At 43.8% G+C, this 21,665-nt stretch overlaps 1 protein-coding gene across 1 annotated transcript in view; it reads right to left on the bottom strand.

The window, feature by feature from the left end:
- Window positions 1–21,665, bottom strand: part of COLGALT2 (collagen beta(1-O)galactosyltransferase 2) — a 78,672-nt gene that overhangs the window by 43,320 nt on the left and 13,687 nt on the right. The window lies entirely within an intron of this gene.

Here is a 21,665-nt window from a genome sequence, read left to right as displayed (position 1 = left end):
ATTCTGATGGTCGTTTTTTTCCCCCATGTCTATTATGGAAAAGTACTGTCAGAAGGAAGGAACAGTCTGTGCTCCTAACATTTCCAGAGTCCACGTGGGTTTGTATGAATACTTGCTGCTGGGGAGGGAGCCGTGCAGAAATCCACCGCGGAGAGATGTGTTCCTCTCTATCACTCACTGCAGTGCGGTGGCGCAGAGAGGGCAGCAGCGGGAGCAAACAGCCAAGTGCTCGCTGCTGGCCGGGCACTGGAGCCCTGGATTCATAACCTCTCGTTCATCCTCACAGTAGCCTTATGATGCGTATTCTTATTCACCCCTTCATAAAGATGAGGAGAAGCAGACACCTCTTCAGAAAGATGCTGCCTCTTGTCCAAACCTCAGGAGCAGTTAAGAGGGAGAGCCAGACTTGAAGTCAGACAGCAGGGCTCAGACGACCGTCCTGTTAAATACGACTCTGAGGCTTATTCCGAAACTGTGCTTTGGAGCGAAGTTGCAAACAGGAAGAAATATTTTAAAGAAGGTAGAGAGAAAATTGTAATCGTGGCCTCAAAGTCCTCCATCTGTCAAAAGCTTTGGGTTATTAGTAAAATCACCTCGGCCACAGGACATTTAAGTGTGTTTGTTTGTTTTTCTCAGTCCCCACCCAAGGACATGCTTGTTGGCTTTAGAGAGAGGGGAAGGGAGGGAGAAAGAGGGAGAGAATAGCTTCCATACATCGACTGATAGCCTCCTGTGCGCACCCTGGCTGGGAACGAAACCTGCACCCTAGGCATGTGCCCTTACTGGGAGCAGAGCCTGCACCCTTCCAGTTTGTGTGACAATGTTCCAACCAACTAAGCCACACCAGCTGGGGCCATTTAAGTTATTTTTGAGACGTCAGGGGTCACTCGCTCTTTCCATGTCTCAGGAACAAACACACCCAACTAGGCTTTCATAATCTGGAATAACTTCTTGAACAGCAAATGGTACTTGTCAATAGCTGATGGATTTCTCTTTTTGATGTTTCTCAAACTATAATGTTGGTTATATCCTCTCTAACCTATAGGTTTGAGGATATTTGCCCGTGCTGTGAATGGAGAAATAAGGTCTAGGGGAAAAAATGGCAGAAACACTAATTTTAAAAAGCCTGTCACAAATGTCACCTGGTGACTTTGGAGGGTAGGACAAGGATCCTGGATCGTAGACTTCCAAGGTACTGAAGCCTTCCCTGGCTTCCCCACATGGGTCAGACTCCCTGGTAATAAGTCCTTTTGGTACCACGCTCCTCTTCTCCCCAGTCCTCACCATAGCTGCAAGGTGGGCTTTATGTCTGTGGTGTTGAGTAATCTATTTCTCTCCCTTGTCTGCAGCTTTGTGAAGGCAGGGGCATGTTTGCCTTTGCTCATCACTGTGCTTTCAAGCCCAAGACAGTGTGTGGCATCGGCACTGAGTGAAGCGTTGCTAAATGAATAACTGCGTGTAAGATTGCCGTCCTCACCCTGATTTTTAAGCACTAAATACTTAGAGTGTGGATACTATACCCACACACAATGAGACAAGTTTGGGGAAATACCTTTTGGGGCACTTCCATTCTGTTTCATAATCCCTATCTGGGAAGTCTGAGTTTCCAGTGGGCCCTGGACACAGGCGTGGGGTCAGATACTGTTGGGTGTCTGTTGGAAGCTGTTGGAAGGCTCTGGAGAAGCTCAATAATCTGTCCCAAAGGCCATAGGGAACAGGATCGGTTGTTTTGAAGGCAGCATCCAGAAGACATTTGGCCAGGGCAGCATTCAAGCAAATGTAATTGTTGTCGATGGTAAATATGGCAACAGGTGAGTCATTCTTCTTCCCGGCTTTCATTAGGGTGTGTCCTTGGATCCAAATTAGAAATCCAGCAACAGGACTTGGCACTGACCATTATAAACAGAGCCTAGTTCCAGCCAACTACGGGAGAAAGCTGTGACTTCCCTTTCAGACCTACAGGAGGGTGTGTGGTGTCCCCAGGACCAGGCAGGATGACGATGCCTCCTGCTCTTTCTTCCCCAGGCTCAAGTCCGGCCACGCCTCAGGCACACTTCAGTCTTTAGCTGCCGCCATGTCCTTCTGGGGCACCAGGGACACAAAGTCAACGCTGTCCAACATTTAAAGTTCACTTCCCCAGAATCCCCCAACCAATTTTTCAGCCCGAGTTTTCTGTAACTTATATCACAACAGGTCACCGGTGAAGTTCTCATTTTCATTCCCACATAGCTGAAGTGTAGAGAGGGTATAAGGCTTTGCCAGGGCTAGATTCAAACTCACAGACCCAAGTTTCTTCGGCAGAGGATCAGAGCATAGCCTCAGGTAAACAAAATGTTCATCAGGGCTGCTATTTGCAGAAAGACACGACAAAGCTCTTTGGTATAACATAATACTCAGGGATGAACACTTGGTCAAATGAATCGTGTGTATTTTCTCCTTTAGAACTCACAACATTCTAGGAAGTAGGTATTCTCCCATTCTTACGAATAAGAAAACAGCCACACAGCTAACAAAAGATGAAGCCAAGGTCAAAGTCTACGTAACCTGTAAATTAAAGGTGAATTTTCAAAAGCAATGGATAAAGAAATCTCCTTCAGGTAAGGTCTTGAGGGCAGGAATAACAAAATACCTAGCATACAACCAAGAATTTTATATTTGGTTGGATATTTAAAAAATAAAGTCAAGTGAATCTGACCATGATGTTTATAAGTAGGTTCCATTCCATCCGGGAGGCTGCGTTTTGAGTGGCTTCTGGAATCCTTCAGCCATTTCATGCTAACTAAATTACTTAACATCTTTATGTCTTTATTTCCTCATCATATTGTTGTAAAGACTAAGAAACAACATATGGAAAAATAAACTTAACAAAAAATGGAGAGAAATAATAACACTGATGCATAATATCAACAGTCATTTTTTTAATATATAAAATTTCCCAACCTATGTAGCAAGAAATTGTGACTATAGGTAGCTCGTCAATAAAGTAATACCTACTGTAATCCAATAAAATGTATTTGTCCTTGGTTCAGTAGAAAAATCTCCCAAATAACCAAGGAAATTAAAAAAATTTACAGTTATCTATTTGAAAAAAGATTTTTGAATGCTAAGCTTATAATGAATAATGCCTAATATATAGTGTCATATCTGAACATAGATTAAAAAAAATTTAAGTGAAATTTTAGCAATAGAGAATACAACAGATGTGTTGAATTTGAAAAAAGAAATATGTACTTGAGCTACCTAGGGCAGAAAGATGGGGTGAGAGTGGAAGGGACAGGAGTAACCCCCAGGGCATCTCCTTCAGGCCTAACCTTCTGCAAGTGAAGACCCCCAGGCTCAGGAGCCAAAGCCACACCAGGCCAGCAAGCTCTCAAAGGCTGCCAGCTGGTGTGTTCCCTCTCCTCTCCTCTCACACCCTCCCCTCCCCTTCCTCTTTCTTTCTTTTTTTCCCCGTTCTCTCTCTCTCTCTGTCTCTCTCTGTCTCTTTCTTTCTTTTTTTCTTTCTCCTTCCTTTCTCCCTCCCTCCCTCCCTCCCTTCTTTCCTTTCTTGGTTTGACTATTTGTTTTTCTAAGAAAACTTTTGGGCTTTTCATTTACAATTTTTCATTTAGTATCCCAACTCACTTAAAGGTATATTACTTAACTTTAATACATTCAAGTATATTATCTTCATTTATAGTTTTCATTTTATGAGGTATTTTAATTTACCACCTTTGCATAATCTCTTTATAATTCTTACATTTTTCTTCTAAAAGTATAATCCTTATTATTTTTTACACCTCCTTTCTGTCCTTAATCTTCAACCCCAACTACAATAGATGCGTATTTTTAATTTTTCAACCTTAGTGGGTTTTGCTCTTTTAACTATTTATCTCGTAGTCACTTCATTAAACAAATCTTATGTTTCTTTTATTTTAAATCATACAGTGTTCTTTCCCAGCCCTGGCCTCATTGGTGTGGCACTCGTGGCCTAACACGGTGCCCATAAGAGATGCAGGTGACCCCTTTGGGCTAACGAAAGGGAACCTACATGAGGAAGGAAATGCAGAGAGTTGAAGTAGATGATGTTTAGAACTCTCTGGAAGCTAGATAACTCCATCTGATGATAAGGTGATATAAAGGTCTAGAGAGTGATTGGGTTTCAGGGTTCAGTAAAGAGACCCCCAAACCAGAACCTGTGAGACACACGGAGAGAAAGCACTGTGAAGACGCAATACGGAGACCCAACCTGAAACACTGGACCCGTGAGCTCTAGGAAAGAAAGACCGTTTTCTGCCAAGTTATCTCTCCTTAGACCAAATCAATATTTTGACACTCCTGCAGGTTCAGTGAGTCCTTGGCCTTGTGAACAAAGCCACCTGCCTCGAGGTGAGGGCCTGTCCACTGGCCCGCTGCTTATCTGCCTTGTAACCTCGGGCCCTGGCTTTCTTTAAACATGGGCAGGACTGCAGTTTTCTCTCCAGTGAGAAATCCCTGCTGAGAGAAACCAAAGATAAGTTTAAACACACAGCAGGTTATCTGAGATCCTACAGGAAGCAAATACGCATGCTTCTCCACCTACCGTGGGGTTACGCACGGATGAACCCATCAGAAGACGAAACTATCGTAAATGTAAATGTATTTAATACACGTAACCTACCGAACGTTATAGCTTAGCCTAGCCTGCATGGAACGTGCTCAGAACACCTACAGCAGCCTACCGCTGAGCGCAATCACCCCCACGACGGGTCCACTGCAGGATGTCGGTCTCCTCTAACGCAATGGATACCCAGTAGGAAGTTGGTCGTTTACCCCGGTGATCGTGGCTGACCAAGAGCCGGGCTCACTGCCACCGTCCAGCATCATGAGAGAGCATCGTACCACGTATAACTAGACCAGAAGAAGACCCCAAATTCAAAATGCCACGTATGTTTCTATCGAATGTGTATTGACTTTGCACCATCATCAAAGTCAAAAAATTGCAAGTCGAACTGTCGTTAAGTGGGGGACCAACTGTGCTATGCAGGTTGAAAGATATGACCTTCAAGGATATAATGAAGGATATAATGTCTACCATTTTCCTTGCTCATCATTGCTTTCTGTGTCTTAAATCTTCTTTCTGGTATTATTTCCTTCTTCCGGAAGCACATGCATTTAGGTATGTGCTTGATAGCATCTGTGAGTAGTAGTAATGCTCTCGATTTTTGCTTGTATGAAAATGTCGCCACGGACCCTCCTTGTTTAAAGGGAGTTTTTTTTTTTTTGCTAGGTATAGAATTCCAGGATATCAGTTTTATTTCAACACTTTAAAGATATAATTCTGGCTTTGATTTTGCTCTTGAAAAGTCAGCTTCAGTATGTTCTTTTTTAGTAATCTATCTCTTCTCTCTGCTGTTTTTAAGGTCTCGTCTTTTTTGCTAAATATATTTTGCAGTTTAACTAAGATGTATCAAGTTGTGGGTTTTTTTAAAAAAAAATTTCCTGGTTGGGATTCCTGGAATCTAGATCTGAAGATTGGTGTCCTTTACAGGTTCCGGAAAATTCTCAGCCACATTCTGTCCAAATACTGCCTCTCCCCTAGTCCCTTTAAAATTGACTCTGGAATTCTAACAAGCAAATATCAAATCTTATCATCCTTCCCTCCGTATGTCTAGTCCTCTCTTTCATATTTTCTATCCCTTTGACTTTCTATACTGAATTCAGGATAATTCTTCAACTCTGTTTTCCAGTTTATTAATTCACTCTTATATTGTACTTAGCCTGTATTTATAACTGAAAGCATTATTACTGTTTTCTTTTCTAGGAATGACTCGTAATTCCCTACTTCACATTTGCATATATGCAGGTAGTTGCTTGTCCAACGCACTTTCATTACAGGCCTATCTTTTTAAATAATTTTTAAAAAACGATTATTGACCTTAGCATGTGCGTCTTTTTGCTATTAGTGAGGTCAGCTGCAATGACAAAGAAATATCCTGCCTCGTTTATAAAGCCCCTGAAAATGCTGTGCTCCAGTGCCTTCTTACCCCTGAATCTCAAAGTCACCACCGTCTTCTTAGGGCAAGTCAGAAGTCCTAAGTTGAGAATAGTCCACGGGTCTGCAGCTTTGGGCCTTATACCTCCCTGCACACAATTTCCTTTATATGATTCTTCCTATTAGAGACTTTTAAATGACAAAGTGTAAACCCTCTAGCTAGGTGCCCCCATGCTCCTTCCCTCTCCTCTTCAGTCTATTTTGAAGACTGTGATTTTCCCATTTCACTGCTGCAGAAAGCAAACACTAGTCTACAGGGAGATTGGGATGGAAGCCCAGTTCCCACTGCATGCTGGTCCAGGTTTCACAGATGGCGCTTCTGAGAGCCCAGGGCTCGTCGCCACAGAGGGTCCCCTCGGCCTGGGGTAGCAGTCAGGTGACTGCTACTCCTGGCTGCAAGAAGAAACCCGTGTTGGACTCCTGCAAATAAACTCGCGGCCACCTACATTCCCTTCGACAAGGACTCAGCTGATCTTTATGAAAGGGCTCGCTGTGTGAGGAGCAGGGAGCTGGAAGACCTGGGAGAAGAAACAGCAGAGCAGAGCTGTGGAGGCTACTCAGTCACTGAAATCGAGGTGGCAACGCAGTGGCTCTAGGCTGTTGCTGCCCTGTTGTGGCAAGAGGAGCATTTTCCACTCAGAGAATCATCATCGTGGGAAAGTTTATATTTTATATGCAATGCACACAGCGCGGAAGCAAAACAGGATCGAGGCGCCTCGTTGGGATTTCAGAGAAGCAAGACTTCAGGACCCGCTGAGCGAATGCTGAGTTTGTAGCCTCAGGACCTGGTCCAGTCTGGTGCGGGGGGAGAAGGCCTGAGGTCTGAATTCTTGTTCCACACTTGCCATCTGTGGGGCTGTGGGCAGGCTCCTTACCTTTCTGAGCTTCAATTCCCTTATCTGAAAAATAGGGATAAAAAGTACGTCTTTGGGAGAATCAGAGAGGACACCTATAAAGAAATTACACGGAAATTTCTAGTTACCTTCTGGTATCCATTCTCCCCTTCTTTCCTGGTAATAAGAACTATGACTTTGGGCAATTACCACTCCAATAAAAGGATTCACTCCCTAAAATCATGTGCCTATGTATGTATAAGTTTGGCCAATGATATATAAAAAATATTGTCCAAGATTTCCATTAAGTTTGAAGTTTTTTTTCACACCCAATCCAACTTAATCCTGATAGGCTTCATATCTACCAAAATTAAAGTGTCATATTTGTTTGGCCCTACATACTGGGATATATGCCTACAAGATACAATAAAAATGTATTGCATCATTGTTGGTGATAGCAAAAGAGTGGAAACGAATTCAATATTCAACATCTAAATCAATGACTTTTACTCAGGCAGGAGAATACTACGCAGCTGTTAGCCTGAGAAATCTATACGGAATAATCTCCAAGTGAAGCAAATTCCCATGGACAGGTGGAGATTGTATAGTTTCCAAAGACAGCTGCAGTAAAAAGCAGGGCTAGGTCTCCTCCTCTTGAACCTGGGTGGCGGAAAGGACACCGCATGACCTTCAAGGCTAAGTCTGAAAGGAGAGGCAGCTGCTTATTATTGACCAGAAGACTCAAGCCAGAGTCCAACATCACCAAGAGGCCGCCATGCTGTCGGGAAGGCCACGCAGCGTGGAGAGGCCACACGTCGGCTCTGCTCAGCAGTCTCAGTCCTGAAGTCCACCCAGGGCAGGGACCACACGTGGGAGCGGATGAGCCTTCAGACGATTCCCACCCCCAGCCTTCTAGTCTTTTGAGCTGAGCATCCAGGTATCATGGAGCAGAGTAAAGGTATCCCTGCGGTAGCCTTTATGAATCTCTGAATCACAGAATTGATGAGCGTAGGAAAATGGTTGTATTTTTCTGTCACAGACTTTGGGGTGATTTGTTGCATGGTAATAGTGTGTTTTTATATACTCGTATGTATCAAATTTCAGGAAGACTACACTCTAAAGGCATGTACTCATTGTTTATGGAGAGTGAGACAGGAGACGCAGAGTGGAGAGAAGAGTTTTCGCTGTATGCTTTTTCCTACCATTTCGATGGTTGTTTTTCCACGTGCACGTGTTATTGCACGTCCCCCCAAAAGTACGTGTGCTAAGAAGACGTGCGATGCCAGAGACAAGCAGACCTGCTGGCCCCCGCCAGCAGCAAGACTCGAAAGGCCCAAGTCCCCAGGAGCATCTGTGTTAAAAAGTCCACAGAAGAGAAAGAGAACATCCCAGGCTCCCCAGTTTTTAAAACATGTTACCAAAGATAGTAGTTCAAACATGACACAACCTTTATCAGTATTTTCTTTTCCAAAATAAATTATTTCACAAAGGAAATTGCCATCATCTCGCCCCGTGCCCAGGATATAAAAGGGCATTCTTTTAATCACAGATTAAGGTGTATGTTGAACACAGCTTTTAATTTACATCCTCTGAACAGCGAGCCAGCCACAGTCTCAGACCCCCATCCAGTGTGACCAGGGGAGGGAGGCACCGGGCAGCCACGCGAGAACCGAGTATCTCCGAGGTTGTCCGTCAGTCTTTCCCCTTCACTGCTGGAAAGCAGGCCTCCTCAGAACTAACTCACACGGTGTGCTGAGATCCAGTAACCACAGAAGAAAAATGACCTTACCTGTCCACCCGGCCCTATTGTGAAGGTAATGGAGAACACAGGATGTAACTGGTAACTCAGAGGGCTGACCCTAAACAATGCCAGGAAATATAAACAGAAATGAGGAAGCAGATCAATTTAAGTTCTTAACTGTGACCTCCAACAGCTTCCTTAAGCATTTTAAACTATTTCCAGTTCCTTTAATTTCCAAAGCCCTTTTAGGAGGCGTTGCAGCAAAAGGGACCACCAGTTGTCCATAAAAATCACTCAGTGATTCAACAGCACACACGGAACAAAATTTTCTATTTCCATAATTTTTAAATAGGCGTAGTGGATGATTCACAAACATTCTGAGGGGTAGACTGGCCCTTTGTGGACACTGAAGAGAACATTAGCATTCTGGGGTTTTCTGTAGAAAATTGTTCTGCTTTGCTACATTGCCAGTCTCACTACAGAGCAATAGGAAGTCTTCACAGGGGGATGTGCCTGGGGACTGGGAGTCACTTCCCTGTGGGTGGTCTTTGAATGGATTCTAAGTATCATTAAAAGACTTTCCACTGTCACGAGGTCTGTGAAAATCATTGGAAATAATTAAAAATTTATACCCAGAGGAGGTTGTTTTTTCTACTAACAAGACGGCAATTTCCACACTACAGGCAGGAGGCACCTGAAAACAGAAGGTGCTCCACAGCCCCCTTCGCCCTTGGCTATGCAATAACACAATGACGAGGAGCTCAGAGTGGAAGTTCCAGAGACACTCACTACGTGGATGCATGCATGCATGAATGAATGAATGAATAATAAGGAAGTTCCAATGTCTCCAGGCCGTCAAGATCAGAGAGAGATCTGTCAGCATTAAACATGATTTGATAAGTGCAATTTAAGGGCCACAAAAATTTCCCTGTGTTTTGGCATTTCTAAAATTGCTTTGTGTTAAGAGTTTGACATTTTCAGCTTCAACATAATTCCCTCAGATTCTGTTTGGAAATTATGAGGTATAAGTAAATTAACAGAGGTATAATTCTTATCTCGGTCTTCTTCTCATTACACCTGGCCAATTATTCCAGGACCTTCACAGCGGTGGACTGTATGTGACACTCTGCTCTCCATAAGAATCCCCCTCCCTTCCTCTAAACATTACTCGTTGTGCTTCTTTCATTTTCAAATGGAGAGTTAGGAGGACATCATCTTGAAGCTTATACTCATATTGCTGGCAGAAGGCCCCACTACTCTTCTCAAGTCAGTGGTACTAACAAACGACCACACAGCACCGAGCGACCCAAACATTGGTACTAACAGCCTGAGAAGTCAACAGAGGTAGAGAGAGTTAAAAACCAAAAACGATGTTGGCTTACATTTAAAATTTGTGATTATGACCACATTTTAAAAATATCACTTCTCCCCTCTCCAGGCTGGAATGGCTCAGTTGGCTGGAGCATCTGAAAGGTGCTCTATGGCTGAAAGGTCATAGGTTCGATTCCAGATCAGGGCGTATATCCAGGTTGCAGGTTTGATCCCCAACTGGGACGTATACAAGAAAGCAACCAATCATTTCTCTCTTGCATCGATATTTCTCTCTCTCTCGTCCTCTCTCTAAAACTAATGACTGAAAAAATTGTCCTCAGGTGAGGAGATATGTATATATGTGCATATGTATCTCACTTACATATTACTTCTCTCCCTTCCTACTTTTTGGACATAACTTTTGTTCCTTCCAGTCTTGCTGATGCTCCGTGGTCCATGAGAACAGTGGTTATTGTTAGGACCGAAAGGAAAAGGACAGAGCAGCTGAAAACTGAGCCTCAGCAAGTCAAGTGCCCTGCTTTGGACCAGCTTCAGGAGGAAAGAACTTCAGGCTTCTTGGGACTCGGGCCAGTCTTTGCTCCAAAAGGACTGGCTACCTGTCACAGCGGCACTAACAGGACTCCTGGCCAGGTGTTAGGCAACAGAAACAAATGATCATCAGCTCCCGTGAGACAAACCCCAGCCACTGAGCAGGGAGCCGACGGTGCCCAGCTGCCAAGGGAAGCAGATATAACAGGCTCGTGGGGAGGAAGGTCTGTTTTTAATTTTCGGTGGCACCATGCTTCACGCTCAGTGAAAAGCCGTGTGTTGGGAGAAGGCCATTCCTTGACATATAATTATCAGGAGTAGCAACCTACCAAGGAAGCTAGTGAAGACCCAAGGGCTGTTGTGGCCTTTTCAAGAAACAATTAAAAACCTTGTAGAAACAGTAACATCCACGGTGCGCGTCCCGACCTGGGGTTGAACGCACGAGACACTGTGAACACTCGTAAGGGGAACCTTAGCTATGCAAGTGCTGGCCACATGGTTTGTTTTGGGAGCTATTTAACGAAAGCTGGAATCTGGCCCCAGTGAAGCTTTCCTTTTAGCTCTGCTTTTCCCGCATAGTTCCCTGACAGCTGAACCGGGGGAGAGGAACTATCCTGAGAGAGACTGGCTGACCGCAGACCATTCTGCTGTCCGCATCCCCTGTGTCTGTCCAACTCCAGGACAATTCAAACCTCCAGTTCCCTTCAGAGCTGTGTGCCGAACCTTTTCCCTCCTTGTCTGGGGCCCGCCGCCACGCCGAACCCCAGGCGGCCTCCATCTCTCCTACCGACTCTTACATAACGTGCCAGCCAGTCTGTGCACAGCCAGCGTCTTTGTTCCCAACAGCTATCCTGCGAGCTGACCTAAGGTCAGGGACCTTTTTCGCAGCAATGCAAGGTGTCACAATCCAAAACTTCCCTTTTGTTCTCAACATAATTACGGAGTTGCGGTCACTATGCAGTCTGTTTAGTGGTCTGTCTCGTCTCACTTTTAGAGTGAGTAAGCCCTGCACGTGAAGTCTGTCTGTGAGGCACAGGTCAGTCTGATCTGTATTGGTTAATACGCTCCCAGACTGTTGTATAAACCAGTGATAAATGTGACCCGACCGGCATGGTTTGGCGGGAAATGTAAACTGTACAAATTTCCTGCATTTACACTGGCCCTTCATAGAAAATACTTTATTATAGTTCAGAATATTGTTATCTCCAAGAAGAACATAAGAAAAGGAAAAAGGCAGGGGGAAAAAAAAGACATTTCTTTGTCCTTCCGCACATAAATTTCTCAGGCCCTTCTTCCCCCAAAAGAAAGAAAAATAGAATAATGAAAAATAGGAGACGAGAGAGTCCCCAAGATCTCTCCTGAGCGTAGCCCATCGGTAGCTCATCGCATGTCCATGGCCCTATAGCATCTCTACCACCTCCTTCTTTAGGATGCTGAGTACAAACGAGATTTTTTAAAAGATTTTATTTACTTATAGAGAGAGGGGGAGGGAGGGAGAGGAACATCAGTATGTGGTTGCCTGTCATGTGCCCTCAACTGGGGACCTGGATCGCAACCCAGGCATGTGCCTTGACTGGGAATCGAACCAGTGACCCTTTGGTTTGCAGGCCAGCACTCAATCCACTGAACCACATCAGCCAGGGCACAAATGAATTTTTTAATCCACTACCCTTATCAGCCTTTTTGTGCAAATGTTTTCATGGGTGTTTAAAACCATTGTAAAATGTTATCTGCTAATACAAACGTGGAAGAGAAACTGTTTAGAGATTTTGGTGGTCACGGAATCTGCATCCAAGTGTGTGTGTGGTACCTACAACATCTGGGGTTATTGGAGGACAAGACTGTTTCCCACCAAACCAACTGAAATCACGATGATGGGTCACATTTCAAAATCTCTTTTCTCAAGAGAGAGGAAAAAAGACTGAATCTAATTTTCATAATGAGTGTGGATCACTTTTTGAGACAATGAATCACTGTTTTTATTGAACTGAGCATCAAGATAAACTGTGTTTTCAGTGTGGGATGGGATTCTAATAAAATTGAAATCCATCTGCATGGTACACTTTAAAATTTACTTTATTCCCATCATTAAATAAGCAAAATAAGAGAGAGGATCCCACCTTCAGAAGAGAATTCCTACCCCCTGCTTCTGGAAAGGAAGCCCAAGACCTCAGTTTTGTCCCTAACTTTGTAACCAGACAGGCCCCCGAGGAACTGGGAGGAAACCACTGGTTGTCTTTGGGGACCTCAGTTTTATCATAAAATGTAAATAAAGTGGATGTTGATGTGAAAGCCTATTAAAATAATTTATTTACCTTTCCCGAGTATTTATGGAGCCCCTTCCTGTGAGGTACCTCAGTGCCAGAATCTGGGGGTACAGTAGGAAGACAGGACCTGTTCCCGAGGTAAGTCTTATGTAGATATAAGGTAACTACACATCTAATCCTATTACTTTTCTGTATGGCCCTGACAGTGGGCATCCGGAGGGGACATAGAGGGGGCATATGACTCACGTTTTAGGAGCCCAATTGGACTCTTGATATCTTTGGTGAGAGAATAAATAAGAGAATACCTCCACATGTGTGCATAATTTCCTACTTGGGGAAACGTCGGCTCTTTCGCTCACCTTCCTTGCGCAGGAACATTCTTAGTTCTGAGATCCGCACGGCACACCCTTGACCCGGGGCCGTGAACTCATTACAAGGAAGGTTAGGAAAGAAACTACGAAGGAACCGTGTGGCTGGTGTGAAGCACTGAGGTTCGGTGGCAGAGGACAGTCACAGAGTTCACAGGGCACCTCCTGAGTGGCGTAGAGGATTTGGTCAATTAAATTAAAAACAACAACAAGAAGCTATGCACGTGAACCTAGGAAGAGAGCTTCCTGCAGTCCCAGCTGTGGATGCCACAGATGCGAGTGAAATTCAAACATGTGGGAAATGCTAACTCACTAGGATTTCTTGACAGCCACAGTTAACCTTAGCGAATATGCTGAAGAATTTACAATGTCATGGGTGATGTTACGAAAATGAATTCTTACTCCCAGCCTCAGACGGTCATGGGGGGCTTTAGTTTTATAGGTGCAGGGTGGTTTTTGAGGCCACAGGCAGTGAATAAAATGTGACAACAAGTGTCTTTTATGGACTAAAGGACACTCAATTATTAAATTTGTTCCAGAGTCAAATGATTTAAAATTTTCCACCGTGATTATAAATTACCCATCGCTAAAATTTTTATCATTCCCGGAACTGCACCAGGGATCCAAGAGGGGATTACACCGCAGGCCTGGAGTGCGGGGTGTGCGCGAGAACGGCCGGGGGGGGTGCAGTAGAGAAGCCCCGCAGGAGGTTTTCAAAGCGTGTTACTGTGGGAAATGAGCGTGGGTGTTAAAATACTATTTATAACCACAAATTGGAGGATGTCTTTTTTCCAGTAGTGAGATTTTATTGTGTTAAGTAAGGATTCATGTCACTAGTTCAGAAAGTGCTAACATGAAACTGTAATTGAAAGAACAGCTTGTTTGTGAGACAATCAAAAGTTAAAAACAAGGTTTTAAAGGGATGATTTGTGCTACTCCAGTGGCAGAGGGTCAACAGAAGGGCCATAATTGGGTTTGAAAGCTGAGAACTGGGGCAGGATTAAATTACAGTTTTATGGGGCTTGGGAGAACCCATTCCAAAAAAAGAGAATACGAGACCCCAAATGTAAAATGAGGTATGAAATGAATATTTATTTAGAAAAAGAAAACAGCTATATAAATAATTATAACCAATCAATAAATTTGTGTTATAATAAAGTCATTATGAAATAATTATAATAAGCTTTCAAAAGCTGAGAAATGCCACGAACATCCAAAATTCAAGAAAATATGTCATTTATTAACTACCTGTCATATTTCCATGAATGTATTTCCTAGGTTGTTGTTCACATACTCTCTGATGTCCTCTTCATATGATAATTATTTTACAATATCTCTTTGTATAGAGAGAACAGAAATATAATTGTCCTTTCTGCACCCAGGTTGACTGAAATGTGCTTGTTGTTATTAATAGGTTGGAGAACTTCCAAGCCCTGTGTCGGTGACAGTTCTGCGTGCCATTTCCAGTGGAACTGCCAGGCTTTGTCAGGCCGAGAGGCACGAAGCCTGCTAGAACCTCCGGCTGGAGGTGTCGCGGCGCAGAAAACACGTATGTGCTCAGACACGCTGACGCTGGTTTGTGCTCGTCAGACACGGGAATTCTGATACGTTCTATTCCCATAGAGAAAGGAAAAGCATCCAGCAGTTTTACAACCACATTCAATTGCACTGACTGCGTTATCAAGTTTGTTTCTGGTAGAAGAGATGCTTTGTTTGGCCCAGGAATTGATGAGAACTCAATCACTCACTTAAAACTTTTCACATCTCTTGGCTGGAGGTAGCCGCAGTCATTGTTTATCCTCTACAGCTCACTCACTTCTGCCACCAGCTGCACAGCAGGGCCGCTGGTGCTTCCCCTGTGTGTCAAGGGGACCAGAAGAGTATACACGGAAGTGACTATGAACCGCATTAATCAGCTAACCCCAAAGTAACTGCATGCCCCGAGGCAGCTTCCCCTTCGCCAGATCCCCCGTACGCCATCGCCATTCTGCCGCCACCCGAAATAACAGGGGACGCGATGAAGGGGAAGTTGGCTACATGGTCTTGTCCAGTAGCTAATCAAATATTTTCCTCTTGCACATTTGGTCAAAGTAGATGTGAATGAGCGGCGATGGGCCCCTGGCAGGGGGACCCAAGTTCAAGCTTCATTCACTTCACAGTCCAGGGCCCCCTGGGCCTGGGTCAGGTCAGTGCTGTGCCACAAAGCACGTGGCTCTGGAAAATTCTTAATGTGTCTGAACTTCAGTTTCTGCTTTGTCAGATGAGGCTCTAATAACAATCCATGTTTCGTGGGGTGGTGGTGAGCTCTGAGTAAGTTAGTTCATAGAAAATGTTATTACAACGCTTGGCACAAGTAAGTGTAAATGAGTATTAGCTCTCATTGTTAAGTGAAAATATTATATCGCAGAATACTAGAAAAAATAATTCAGATAACAACAATAAAAACATTAATCAGGACAAAATTGTGGATATTAATTAAAAGGGATTCTCTAAGGGTAGCAATAGCATTGCCTTAAATGACCAGATATATTTAAAATCAATAAAACTACTTGTAAAAATTATATTGGAGGGATTGAATTCATACAGATTGAACACCCCTTCAATCTGTCACATATCTCTGTGTTTGAACAGGGGCATGGGAGATTTGTTTTACTATTGTATTATAGGGGAAAAAAGAATGCTTCTTTTCCAGCATTAATTATTCTAAACGGTTGTTATATTTCCTTTCCTAGGAAGCATATAAAGAATTCCATTCCCAGAAATCAAGGTTTCAAAACATCTTCAGAAGCAAAGTAAACAAAGTGGGAAACAAACCCTAACAATGATTTCATTCATAGGAAACTTCTCACTGCTAATAAAACCAAGGAACAGCAGAGCCTTTTACACACTACACACATTCTTCCCTTTACACACACACATACCTTCGCTGCACCCACGTGTGCCACAAGATATACATAGAACGACTGCACGAAATGTCCACGTGAATGGGCATAAGACATTTTAGAGCCAAGCTGGACACAGAGGACCCTCTGAAGATGCATATGTCTCCTTTCTAAGTCATAAATTAATATGCCGAGAGACACTCCAGACAGCAGGGATCAGAATAAATTGAGAAGGTAGAAATATTTTCTGCCGGTAGCACGCAATGAGAACGCCAAATGTTGGGGAGGGGAGCAAGCTTTTTCTTAAAGAAAAAAAGAGAGAGAGAGAGATCATTGTGGAACTATACATCTGCTTAAGGCAAATCAGATTACAATGATTATTTTATCAGAGATTAGCTTTTGAAACATCTGGAATGTGAACACTTGAATTTGAATGGCGGGGGCCCTTTTTCAGTCCCTAGAAATGTGCCCCTCCCTCCTGAAATCAATGAATCATTGCTCTCTCCTCTGATTCTTTGCTTCTCAATATTAACTCACTTCTCGGGAGCGTTACGTGGAAGGCAGGGGAAATGTTACTGACCTGAACACTAAATCATAAGGGGAGAAAAGCGACTTTTGTGAGGGCTCAGGCAAGAGACAGAAAAATCCTGGCAGTTATCTTATTTTTCATGAAGAAACCAGAGCTGAGCTTTGCCAAGCAGACACAGCTATGAGCTCATTGGTCTGAAATAATTACTCATTGAGGCTTTTCCCCGGGACACAACTATGGCGTTTATGTAAGAAACATAATGCGAATATTGATTTAAAAGATTTTTCTTCTTATATCAATAATCAGTGCCCTTTGCCTGTCCTTGGGCCTGACAAAGTTTCTGGTTACATTCACTGACAAAGGAGATTACATGGAAAATAAATAGTCAACCACAGCGATTGTTTTTAATTCATATTCATTATGTTTGGTGGTTTCATTCGTGTTTGGGGACATTAAAAAAGCTTCAAACAGTTGAAAATGATAGAAGACTTTTTACGGGGTATAATATTACACAGCTGAAACTCCAAAATTAAGCACAAACTGAAGCAAGGCCAACACAATTGGCTCTGTTAGCCCAGAGCCAATCTGAGAAATGTTCTTTTTTAATCAAGATAATATGTGCTGTGATGTCACCGGAGGAACCAGAAGCATCAAAAGGGGCCTGTGTTGAGATGATTTCTGTGGGAAGATGCAGCGCAGGATCTAAAACACTGGTCTATATTTGTGCAAATTTTGCTTCATGGCAAAAGAAAACAAATTGAAACATAGCAAATAATTTGCCTACAACTCAGAGATTTTAGCTGCAGGGGTAGCAGGTCCTTTAAGTACAAAATACACACAGATCTGATCATGGCCGGCACTCACTTGTTTTCTAGGTTCTTTGGGTGGCTGTGTTGAATGTCTTCTTTATTGTTCGGGTTGTACGTTTTGTTTAGTTTTCTTTGTTATTTTCAAATAAGGCACTTCAGTATTTTTATGAGCGCCGTCCCCCTGAATCCTGTTAGCTCTGGCATCGCTACTGATGACAAGAGAGGAAGTCTTCTGAGAACATTCCACTGTGAAAGCAGGAGGCAGAGGATGCTAGAGAAGGGAATTGGCCGACATTTGAATTTATTGGCCTTTGACAATACTCAAAGGGTCATGGAGCGAAGAGTATGTATTTCCACTAACTGGTGGGACTCCAACTGTATAGTGACACAGATTGAGAAGAATTAAAACAAAAACATATGACCCGGCCGTTTAGCCCTACTGGTGTACTTGGATAGGACTGCCACTTGTGACTGTCCTGATACTGGAAGAAATGCCTTTTCTCCCCCACGGACAGCTCTGCTGTGCAGACAGGCCCACACCTGACTTAGAATCACTGCACATTCACCGCACGAGCTCCAGAGCCATCGGTACGAGGACTTTATGGAAACTAAACACATAGTACGCAAAATGAGATTGAGAGAATACTGAAGTCAACACAGCAATGGATCTGGGTCCCTGGCTGCTGGCAGCAGCCTCATGGGTCAGAGGGAGGCTGGGGCCCACCCAACCCACCGAGGGCAGGCAGTCCACTCATGATCTCGAGATTTGAGGCTGAGGGTGTTTTGGATTTCTCCAACTATTAGATACGTGTCTGAAGGGTCAAAAATTTTTTAAAAAACATATACCATGGTGGATGGTATTGCAAATGGAGCCTATTTCCCTCAGGAGGAAGCCCAAAGAAGAATGGCGAGCCATTCAGAAGGCAGATCTGACATTAAGTCCAAAGGGGACTAGGCACACTGGCCTCTGCTGTCTTCCAACAAGCAAAGTGTTTGCCTCACTTAGGAGCCTGACTGGTTCCCATCCTCTCTGTGGTCCCTCTCCCCCCAACCACGTTCACAAGGCAGCTCCTCCTCATCACTCTGGGCTTGGCTCAAATATGGCCTTCCCACGGAGCCCTTCTGGGACCCCTTATATACGGAGTCCTCTCCAGTAAGGCTCTGCCCTTCATCCTGTTTTGTTTCCTCCTTAGCACATAGCTTTTAGGATCATCTCGTTTCCTTATCGACTTGCTTAGCATCACTCTCTCCCAGCACTGTGCAGCGTGAGCTCCACGCGGGTTTGTGACATTCTCTCTTGGAGTCTCTCAGGTTGCACGGAGGTGTCACCTGAAAGCCCTCCTGGGCTGGAAGACCCACTTCCTAGGTGGCTCACTCACATGGTGGCAGGTTGGTGCTGCCTCTTGGTTGCAGACCTTAGTTCTTCTCCACGTGGGCCTTTCCTTGGGACTGATTCAATGTCCCTGTGGCACAGGGGACACCTCCCCAGGCAAGAAATCCACAAGACCACGGCAGAAAATGCAATTCTTTCTGTGATCTGGCCGCGGAGGTCACACACTCTCACTTCCACCTGTTCTACTGCTCCCAGGAGTCAGCAGGGGAGGGGATGGGGGAAGGAGGGATGGCGAGGAGGCCGGGCTCATTGGGGCCATCATAGAGGTCGCTCACCACACTGTGGTCACAGTTTACTGTTTAAAAAGCAGGCCTTTGAGCTTAGAAAATATCCATGCAACCTCACATTTTCACGCATTAGTTCAATCCTTAAAACCTTTTCAAAGAAATAATGTTTTCCACTTTTCGCTGAAGACTGGGAGAAAGAAGTATGCATTTCTTCTCAGTAACAGAATTAAATGAAAAGAATCATAAAGTGACTTCTGTTCTCACTTTCACTTCTCGTTGAACAATAGGTCACTGGTTTGGTTTTACTCTGCACTTAGTCGGACATGTGCAGCACTCAAGTGCTTTGACATGTGAAAGTGATACTAAGGCCAAGGTCAAACCAAGCTGGGAGGAGATTCAACAAGTACTTGGAAGCAGGCCCCCAGACAGAATCTGCAGCCCATGTCTCTTTGGAGACAATGACATATGTAATTCTTCTACCAAAAATGACCTCACTTGTTAACAGCTGATTTGTCAGGGGCCTGGAAACCATAGTGTATTATTGTACCACCCAGGATGAAAGTGACTGCAGACCGAAGCCATGTTACCCTTGGCCTTCTCAGGGGTCAAAGGCCAAGGAAGGCAAATATTTTTTTAAGTCACTGAAACTAAGAATTACCTGTCTGGATTTTGAAGTCATAATCATTTTTAATAAGGGGATGCCCAGAACAGCCTTTCCTAATTATTTTGGCTAAGACACCTCAGTTTCTGGTATGGCCAATCCTATTGATAATAAACAGATTGATCCAGTCCTAAATTAACCAAAACCTACCTAGAAAAACGCTCCTTTGAAAAAAGAAAGAAGAAAATGGAGCCAAATCCGCAATGTTCATAAACATAATGAAAATTAATTAGAATGAGAACTCAAAAAAAAATCTACTGTGGAGAAATGACTTTAGAGGGTAAAACAAAGATGATAGTTTGTTTATCCTCTGCTCCTTTGACATCAGAAAGATAAAGTGTTCCATTTGGGGAAACTATTTGCTTTCGAACTCAACGGAACAGAACGCCAGCGCGATTTATCGTCTGAAACTGGACAGCTGAAATACAGATCAGGGAAAGCACCAGCAAATCTCAGACACCTCGTTCTACAGAAGAGAGGAAAAGCTTCGGAATCCACATTCCTTCAAGGCAGCAATGGGTTGACCCCCGGTCCCTCAAATCACATTCGCTGTTACATCAGAAGAAAAAAACTCACTCGGGCAGTTCACGCCATCGTGCCTGAGCCCGTGTTCCTGAGGCAGCCTACAAGAGCCTTACTTCAGAAACCCTGAGCGGTTGGTCGTGGGGGAAGGAAGCAGCCAGCTTACAGATTGTGAGCAGCAGGATCGGACAGGGCTGGGAGAGGGAGCCAAAGGGCAGCGTGTTCCCGAGGGGCTTCTGATCCAGCAGAAGGGTTTGCTTTCTTATTTATTGGTTATAGGTCAGAAAAGGAAAAGTTTGATTTAAGAGACTGAACCCCAAGAATGTAAATAAAAGAGTCACCAGTGAGAACGCTTTTTGGAAAAGAAAATCACTGACTTTTTAATTTTAGTTTTCTGGAGGCTATAAATTCAAAAATCTAGAGATGAGTGATTCTGTCTGTATTTCTCCATCCCATCCCCGCCCCAACTATTTTTTCTGCCTTGGCGAGAAAGGACGCAGCCCCGCCCAGCTTCCTGTTGCAGGGACCTTCCACGGCCACTCATGCTCCTGGCCTCTGAAGGTCAGCACAGACCCATCTGCGGCATCTCTGCGGCATAATGGCACCACTGTGAAGGGAAGTTTCTGGGAGGGTGAAGGCAGCTATGACTTCAGTACAGTAACTCATTAGCCTGGTGAAACCTGACTTCTAACGGCCAGGTTCTCCTAACCCTCAAAGTGCGCGTGCGAGCTACTGTCCTCACTCAGGGACTGAGCAAAATACACAGGCCTGCAGGCTGGCCAGCAGCTTTTGCAAAGAACAAACACATATATTGTTCCCCATCACAAGAGCAAACGTCAAGCTCCTATTGTTGCCTTTTCTAAAAGAAGGGGACCTTCCAGGGAATATTTGCACTTACTTATTTTGCATGCGGGAGAAAAGCCCAAATCGAATACAAGATCTGCAATATATATACACTCATGCGGCAAAGATTCCTTCCCAGGCGTTGACAGTAATGGCTTCTCCATTTCTCAGATCTGGAACTGTCTCTTCTGACATCATTCTCCGGGTTCTTTTTCTTCTCATCGCAGCCCTTCCCTGGGTGGCTGCTGTTCATGAACCCGAGATGGTATTTTATTTCACGTTAGAGGTTGTATGAGTCAGAGTTCTCCAGGAAAACAAAACCAATAAGATTAATGTATATATATTGTATATATATAAATTATATATGTAACTATATATTATATATAGTATATATATAAATTATATATGTAAATATATATTATATATATTGTATATATATAAATTATATATGTAAATATATATTATATATATAGAAAGGGAGAGACAGAGGGAGAGAGATAATATATAATGATATAATAATATACTCTATCTCTCTAAAACATATATAATGTATTTTCTTCACAGATAGAGCAAAAGAGTTGAAGGATGGGCCCATGCAATGATGGGAGGTTGGCAAGTTCCAAGTTCGTAGAGCAGACCAGCAGGCTGGAGACTCAGGGAAGAGCCGATGCTGCAGTTCAAGTCCCAAAGCAGTCCGGTTGCACAATTCCTTCTTGC

Source organism: Desmodus rotundus, chromosome 12 (assembly GCF_022682495.2).
Source record: "Desmodus rotundus isolate HL8 chromosome 12, HLdesRot8A.1, whole genome shotgun sequence".
Taxonomy (NCBI): Eukaryota; Metazoa; Chordata; class Mammalia; order Chiroptera; family Phyllostomidae; genus Desmodus; species Desmodus rotundus.
The sequence above is the reverse complement of the archived record's forward strand: the minus strand, read 5'-3'. Positions and strand labels throughout refer to the sequence as shown.